Here is a 7,827-nt window from a genome sequence, read left to right as displayed (position 1 = left end):
AGGTCAGTCGCTTGACGGCGCGTCTTGGTGCGGGCCCGCCCGTCACCAGCGCGCCGTAAGGCACGGAGGCTCGCACTGAAGCGTATCGCTTTACGTCGAGCGTGCCGCGACAGTCCTCACTCGGGGAAGTGATGCGTCTTACATAGCCTCTCCTTCCCAAGTGGCTCTTTCCGCCTTCCCGTGGTGCCAGACGTCAAGCTTGGCATTCTGCCTTGCGTCAAAAGGGAGAGCTGCGACCCAACCCGATGCGAAAGCGAAGGGTGCGTGGCACAGGGGGAGCTGTGTCGAGGGACCGAACACCAGTCCCTTTCTGTTCGCAGGGCACAGACCAGCAGGTGCTCTGCATGCCGGCGACCTCGTTTGTCGGCGTGGGATCGCGGCGCGAGTCGGCAAGGGTGCTTCGCCGCGCCCCTGGGTAACCGGGGCGTGTTCTGCCAAACCCAGGAGGTGGTGACATCGCCTGGGCTAGGTTAGATGGGCCCAGACCGCCGAACGACTGGGGGACCGACCCACCACCTGAGTAGGAGTGGGTCCTTGGCCTTCAGGTGGAAACTCGGGCTAGTAGGCGGCGAAGGGCGAGGGGTGCATCCGCCTCTCCGGAGTGCGGGGTGCACTTGCCGAGGAGCGTCGAGTGAAATCGTCGACGACGAGGCCTTCGACGGGGACCAGTGCGCTGGCAACGGCGTGCTGAACCCTGCAGCTCTGGAGTGCCCTTGACCTAGGGGCGAGGTCGGTGGGCGAGCTGCAAGAGTCCCCCCCCATGCCAGAGGAGCCGGTCCGGGGCAAGAGACGGGCTCCCACCCCTTTTTTGATCACTCGTAAATCATGGCTGCAATTGAGACGAGTGATTCGTGTGCGCCTCGAAGAGCTTCCGCTGCGCCTGATCCCTCTCCCCAGGACGAGCAGGGACAGGCAGAGAATGAGACAGTAATGGAGAGATACTCTAGAATCGCGTTGCTCATGGAGCAACAAATAAAGAACGGCAAAATCAGCCAAGCAGGACTTGGCATCATAAAAAATGAACTGGCTGCATGGGCTATTGCCCACGCCAAACTTGAGGGAAGAGTAGAAGAACTCGAGAAAGAAAATGACAGGTTGAGAAGGCAACCGGCGAAGACGTGGGCAGCTGTGGCTGCGCAGGCGCCCACCAAGCGCCTACAGAGCACAACTAGAGATACTATTGATAAGGTCACTAAGAGAACAGACACAGCTGTCTTCCTCAGGACTCTACCTGGGCAGGACACCAGTGTCAAAAAAATACAGGAAATTTTTACAAGAACCATAGACCCTGTCAAAGACAAGATTAAAATTAATAAGGTAAAACCAAGTAGAAACTCCGTGATCGTTGAAGTTGCCTCGGAGGAGGACAAAGAAAAGCTACTGAACAACCAGAAACTAAACTCGGTGGTCAAATGTGAACCACCGAGAAAAAGAAACCCTCTCGTCATTTTATATGACGTACCTGCAATCATGACAAATGAGGAACTAGCAGAAACAATAAGGTTACAGAACTTTGATAAAATGAATGAGGATGAATTCAAGAACAACTTTAAGTTGAAATTTAAGACTGGGCCGCGGGGTCGTGATGTTGTTCATCACGTCGCCGAAGTATCGGCACCGATGTGGAAAAATGTAACAACAATGGGCAGATTGTATGTTGGTTTTCATGCCATCAATACAAGGGACTATGTCGTGGTACCTCGTTGCCACAACTGTGGCGACCTGGACCACATCCTAAGGCTGTGTACCAGGGAGCCGGCGTGCACCAAGTGTGGGGAAAAAGGTCATAGCCGCAAAGACTGCAAGGCGGCGGCAGTTTGCATACCCTGTAAAAATCGAGGAAAGAAGTCTTGTGGAACCACCGGTAGGAACTGCCCCACATACAGAATGCTGGAGCAGAGACTGATTTCTAGGACTGATTATGGCTGAGCCCAGCATACCGAACAGGATGCCAAAGCGAAAGTCCCCGAGCAAAAGGAGGAGGGATGCCATGCGGGCAAATAGATTCAAGGCCTTTCTGAAGTCACTTACGGAAGTCTTCAAAACTGAAACCAAGGACATAGCAGTACAAACTGATTTTCCGACAATGGATATAGGAATACAAACAAATCTCCCCATGGCAGAAACTCCTTCCTCCGGACGCCGGGAAACAAAGCCGAAACAACAACAGCGGCAAGGGCATCCTGCGGCTTCAGCATCTTATAAGGACAGTAACATAAACAACCAACCAATACAAGAAAATGTAGTGACGAGTTCTAGTATGAGCCCCACCACACAATGCACGTCAATAGTTAAGCTGCCACCGGTCGATCCGGTCAGGGTGTACCCCAACCTGGAGTACACCATGCAGCTATCCAGATTGGAGCAGCCGGCTACCCTGACCACTGCCTTACGACATGTGGTCCGGGTAGGACACGAAGACGGCAGGAAAATAACCTTTCCGGTTATGGAGGCTGTTGACAGAATCCAGCTAAAATCTGTGAATCTCCCCACCGACTTTGGAGCCTTGCGCGACCTGCTCAAGAAAGCATTCGAAAGACGAGGAGAGAAATTTAATCTTGACGACATCTACCAACAATCAGTTGTGGCACATGGACGAATCGCTTTTGACTGGAATAAGACCTGGCCATATGACCGAATACACACTTACTACCCATAATGACTAAAATTAATATAGGACAGCTTAACACACACAACAGCAGACTCGTAATGCAGGAGCTCCGAAGGGAGGTGGAGGAGAGGAGACTTGATGTACTCTGTCTACAGGAGCCATACTCCCTGGCTGGGAAAATAGCTTTTGCTGCTGCTAGCTGGCAAATAGTCAGTAGAGGGGATGACCCGAAGGCGGCAATTATAATCACTAATAAACTACTGAGGGTCACCATACTCTCGCAGTTCACAACTAGTCACTGCAACGTCGTGGAGCTTCAATCCCCCACGGGAATTATAACTCTCATCAATATGTACTTTCAGTACGGGGACAATATAGAACTTCACTTAGACCACCTTGCGAGAGTTACCACGGCGTTGCGGGGAAGAAAACTCATAATAACTGCTGATATTAACGCTAAATCCCCCCTGTGGTACAGTGGCACAAGAGATGCAAATGGTGAAAAGGTCGAAGAATTTATTATGGAATCACAACTTGTGGTGGCCAACAGACCCGGCAATCCTCCCACCTACGCTGCAGGTGGGGGACAGGGCACAAACATTGACATCACCCTTGTGACTCCGAACACAGCCAATAGCCTTCAAAACTGGAGAGTTACAGAGAATGCCACCACAAGCGACCATAATCTGATAATTTTTACCATAGGGAAAAGAGAGAGCCACTGGGCCACGGGGTGGGAAGTACAACTAAACTATAAAAGAGCAGATTGGGAACGACTAGCGAGGGAGTGTGACATTCCTCCATTACCGGAAGACGACATGCACTTAGACTTGGACGTGGACCGGAGGGCAGAGGAACTGGTGAACGCAGTTACAAGAGCGGTGAGGGCAGCCGTACCTACTAGGAGGAGGGCCATGGCGGCCTCCCCGTCACCATGGTCTGCAGAACTAAGCGAACTGCGTCAGTCTGTCAGAAGGCTGAGGAGGTACTATCAACACAGTGTCGTCTGGCAGGAACGACAAAGGTGGCTGCAGCTGTACAGGGAAGAAAAGCGAAAATTCCAAAAAGAACTTCGAGAAGTCAGAGTGAGAAGTTGGGAAAACTTCGTTCTCAATCAGCTGGTCACTGACCCATGGGGGCTCCCGTATAAGCTAGTAAGAGAGAAAATCCGCTCTCCTCTGGAGCTATCTACAGTCAGGTACGGGGATAGGATGACGGAGTCCTGGCAGGAGACTGCGGGGGTCCTCCTCCACTCCCTGTTGCCTGACGACAATGCGGATGGGGAAACAGAGATGCAGCAGCTACTCAGAGATCAAGATCGGGAACTATACACCAACGAGACAGCTGTCTACCCCTTCTCAGAAGAGGAGGTGGCGGCACATATAAGATCCTTACAAAGAGGGAAAGCACCTGGGCCAGACGGCATTGTGGCGGAGGTGGTGCAGTTTCTGGCGCCTCAGCTGACTGCACCACTGACGCACTTGTACAATGAATGCCTTAGACAGCGTAAGTTCCCTAAGACATGGAAAAAGGCACATGTAGTCATCATTAAGAAAGGACCAGATAAGGATCCCGCAGAAGCGAAATCCTACAGGCCGATTTGCCTACTGGATATATTTGGGAAAATACTAGAAAAGTTGCTAGCTGACAGACTGACAGCACACCGAGTGTTGTGCGGGATGAGTGACAGGCAGTTCGGTTTCCGGCCGGGGCGGTCGGCATCTGATGCAATCGCCCTGGCGGCCGAGGTCTGTGGCTCGACCCCGCGCAAATACGTGGTTGGCATCATGGCTGACATCAGTGGCGCCTTCGACAACCTGTGGTGGCCTTCGCTCTTCTCCTGCCTGCGGGAGAAGGAGTGTCCAGGGCCGCTATATGGTTGTCTGAGGAGCTATTGCGAGGATCGGGAGGTCTGGCTATCATCCTCTAGCGAAAGAATTGGCAAGACAATAACTAAAGGATGTCCCCAAGGTTCCGTCTTAGGACCCCTCTTTTGGGACATCCACATGGAGCCTTTGTTAGACAGACTACAACAAAGTGAAGAGGTGCTAGAGGTGATAGCTTACGCGGATGACCTCCTCCTGTTGGTTGGCGGCCGTAGCCGCGAAGACATCGAACCAAAGATAGCGACAGTACTAGACAAACTTCAACAGTGGTGCCATGCGACTAAAATGACGATATCGCCCAGCAAATCTACTTATCTATTGCTAAAAGGACATCTCATTAGAAATCCGACTGTTAGAATAGACGACTCACCAGTTCTGAGACGACGCGAGACACGCTACCTAGGAGTCATCATTGATGAGAGGTGGAGCTTCGGTAAGCATATTGAAACCGTCACCCAGAGAGCCCTTCAGATACTAAACAATCTCATCTCAATAGGACATAAAAGATTCCATCTCCCTCCACACTTAATCAGGCTATATCACAACAGCATCCTAACATCAGTCGTGGGCTACGGCTCGGGAGTCTGGGCGCACAGGCTCACGAGGGTAGTGCCCGCCATGGCAGTGAGAAGGGTCCAAAGAAGCATGCTGCTAAGAGCTGTGGGTGCTTACAGAACGTCTCCAGGGGGGGCCCTATTAGTCATAATGGGGCTTTGCCCTCTGGACATCAAAATAAGGGAACAGGCGGCCTGGTATTGGGCAAAGAGGGATAACTACGAAAAGACTGTAGACATTATGGGTATCAGAGTGGGGGACAAAAGAGAAATAAGGAGAAGAGGGGAGGAACTCTGGCAGGAGACTTGGGCTGCAGAAGAGGCTGGACGACGAACCTTCCAGTTTCTACCTGATGTGAGGGAACGCCTGGGTATGAAATACTTCGAGCCTACACGAGGTCTGATTCACTTCCTCACTGGCCATGGACCCTACCCGACATACTTATGTCGATTTGGGAAAAGGGCAACACCAGCGTGCGACTGTGGCGATCCGGAGGGAACACCCGAACATGTTGTTTACGAATGTCCCCTCTTCAATGATGTCGCAAACACCTTACGAGACATACTTCCTAATCATGACACACATCAACTACTTCGACGAGAGGAGACTTTTCAGACTCTAAATACCTTGGCAAACGAGGTATCACGTAAAGTTCTAAATGAATATTTAAGAGAGAGACAGTAATAACAAGGATAGTAATTACCGATTGTGACCAAGAGCCCTAGTCCCATACCGCCTGTGCGTGGACTGGCTGACTTCACCCAAGTTAGGATCCGCCATGCGCAGGACTAGGGGGAGTAGGGACCAACCACCGATTAAGACACACCGATTATGACGTAGGATAAGTTAGTTTGTAGGACTTAGTTTTTTAGGAACTTAGAATAGCAACTGCAGCGAATCATAAAGTCGTGGCCTGCCCAGTGCCAGGGGCATGTTCTTCGGGTTTAGCTCGAAGAACAAGGCATATTAAGTAGGTTTATATTCTTACTGGCACACATGTGACGCTGCAGTATACATAAGTTAATTTAGTTATAGGAATTAGGTATAAACAGTAGATATAGATATTAAGTGCCCATTGTTGTGAAAGTAACTGTAGCTCACTTTAAAACTAATAACTAGCTGCATAATAACATATAAATGTATAACTATTAGGACCCACTAATGAGCTTAAGGAAGTGGGTTAAATTTGTATAATTACAATGATTATTAATAAAGAATTTTTTTTTTTTTTTTTTTTTTTTTTTAAAAACAGAGTCCCGACCAGAGATGGAAGGGACGCTTTTATTAGATCAAAACCAATCGGTCGGCTCGTCCGGTCCGTTTGCCTTGGTGACTCTGAATAACTTTGGGCTGATCGCACGGTCCTCGTACCGGCGACGCATCTTTCAAATGTCTGCCTTATCAACTGTCGATGGTAGGTTCTGCGCCTACCATGGTTGTAACGGGTAACGGGGAATCAGGGTTCGATTCCGGAGAGGGAGCCTGAGAAACGGCTACCACATCCAAGGAAGGCAGCAGGCGCGCAAATTACCCACTCCCGGCACGGGGAGGTAGTGACGAAAAATAACGATACGGGACTCATCCGAGGCCCCGTAATCGGAATGAGTACACTTTAAATCCTTTAACGAGTATCTATTGGAGGGCAAGTCTGGTGCCAGCAGCCGCGGTAATTCCAGCTCCAATAGCGTATATTAAAGTTGTTGCGGTTAAAAAGCTCGTAGTTGGATTTGTGTCCCACGCTGTTGGTTCACCGCCCGTCGGTGTTTAACTGGCATGTATCGTGGGACGTCCTGCCGGTGGGGCGAGCCGAAGGCGTGCGACCGCCTCGTGCGTGTTCGTGCGTCCCGAGGCGGACCCCGTTGAAATCCTACCAAGGTGCTCTTTATTGAGTGTCTGGGTGGGCCGGCACGTTTACTTTGAACAAATTAGAGTGCTTAAAGCAGGCAAGCCCGCCTGAATACTGTGTGCATGGAATAATGGAATAGGACCTCGGTTCTATTTTGTTGGTTTTCGGAACCCGAGGTAATGATTAATAGGGACAGGCGGGGGCATTCGTATTGCGACGTTAGAGGTGAAATTCTTGGATCGTCGCAAGACGAACAGAAGCGAAAGCATTTGCCAAGTATGTTTTCATTAATCAAGAACGAAAGTTAGAGGTTCGAAGGCGATCAGATACCGCCCTAGTTCTAACCATAAACGATGCCAGCCAGCGATCCGCCGCAGTTCCTCCGATGACTCGGCGGGCAGCCTCCGGGAAACCAAAGCTTTTGGGTTCCGGGGGAAGTATGGTTGCAAAGCTGAAACTTAAAGGAATTGACGGAAGGGCACCACCAGGAGTGGAGCCTGCGGCTTAATTTGACTCAACACGGGAAACCTCACCAGGCCCGGACACCGGAAGGATTGACAGATTGATAGCTCTTTCTTGATTCGGTGGGTGGTGGTGCATGGCCGTTCTTAGTTGGTGGAGCGATTTGTCTGGTTAATTCCGATAACGAACGAGACTCTAGCCTGCTAACTAGTCGCGTGACATCCTTCGTGCTGTCAGCGATTACTTTTCTTCTTAGAGGGACAGGCGGCTTCTAGCCGCACGAGATTGAGCAATAACAGGTCTGTGATGCCCTTAGATGTTCTGGGCCGCACGCGCGCTACACTGAAGGAATCAGCGTGTCTTCCTAGGCCGAAAGGTCGGGGTAACCCGCTGAACCTCCTTCGTGCTAGGGATTGGGGCTTGCAATTGTTCCCCATGAACGAGGAATTCCCAGTAAGCGCGAGTCA

This window comes from Schistocerca cancellata, unplaced genomic scaffold (genome assembly GCF_023864275.1).
Source record: "Schistocerca cancellata isolate TAMUIC-IGC-003103 unplaced genomic scaffold, iqSchCanc2.1 HiC_scaffold_351, whole genome shotgun sequence".
NCBI lineage: Eukaryota > Metazoa > Arthropoda > Insecta > Orthoptera > Acrididae > Schistocerca > Schistocerca cancellata.
Note: the sequence above shows the minus strand (reverse complement) of the source record.